Source organism: Nilaparvata lugens, chromosome 4, assembly GCF_014356525.2.
Source record: "Nilaparvata lugens isolate BPH chromosome 4, ASM1435652v1, whole genome shotgun sequence".
Lineage (NCBI taxonomy): Eukaryota > Metazoa > Arthropoda > Insecta > Hemiptera > Delphacidae > Nilaparvata > Nilaparvata lugens.
In genome coordinates this window covers 20,682,756-20,683,774 of record NC_052507.1, presented here as the reverse complement: position 1 = coordinate 20,683,774, position 1,019 = coordinate 20,682,756, and positions in this window count along the sequence as shown.

Here is a 1,019-nt window from a genome sequence, read left to right as displayed (position 1 = left end):
ATTGAACTCGGATGAAAAGATGAATTTCAATGACAGTTCTGCTACGAATGTAGCTTCTTTGTGATTAGCATTTCATTTTATGAGTGCATCCCATCAACCGCTTCCCGCGTTCGAGTTGCTTTGAGCTGATGGTAACTCATGCAATGCAAACTCACAACTTGGTGATGTTGGTTGAACGTTATGTGGTTGTTCTATGCTCTAATCTGCATAATGTCTTGTTCTGTTGCACTCGAAAGCGGTTTTTACGATCTTTTCTGTCGTTTAGACTATGATCAAAACAAAAATGGGTCGCTATACTGCTGATATTATTAGGATCTAGTGCGTAGAACAGCATCACACGAACATTTGATTCCTACTCTAGCTAATCTACATTGAAATGCAAGTCCAAACAACATCGGGGACACAATCTGAGTTGGTTTATTACTTGAAATCTCACACTAATTCGACAAGCTGGAAATCGTTGAAGCTGCTATGGAATATTATTGTGATTCGTACTCATTCAGTTCATATTAGTATTCATCAACAGTAATTAAAATTAAACAAAGTTATGACTTGATAATAAGAATATCATTCTTCTAAAAGATCCTCACAAGAAAGCTGGAATCATTGTGGCATGAATCACAAACTAGTTAGAGTTTCTCAGTGTCAAGTTATAGAATTAGGTTATAGCGAACTGCTCTTAGAACTTAGTTATAAGATTATAGAAAAGTTCAGATGGGAAAAAACATAAAAACATAAAAGTGATTCATGTTTTAATCTCATGCTGATTGATTGAGTAGATTATAAACTTCAACATTAGTACAGTAGACCTCAACATCATGACAATAATTAAATAGAATTAGGTTGAATTGAGTTATCCATAAATTAAGCAAATCATTTTCCTATCAAATATTCGTGAACAGAAAACTATATTCGATATATTCTCCAGAGCTTAAATTATTTCAAAATTGGGAATTTTTACTTTTCTTGCCCTATGAGTAAGGGAAGTATTGCTTTCCGAAAAAAATTAAAGTACCCAA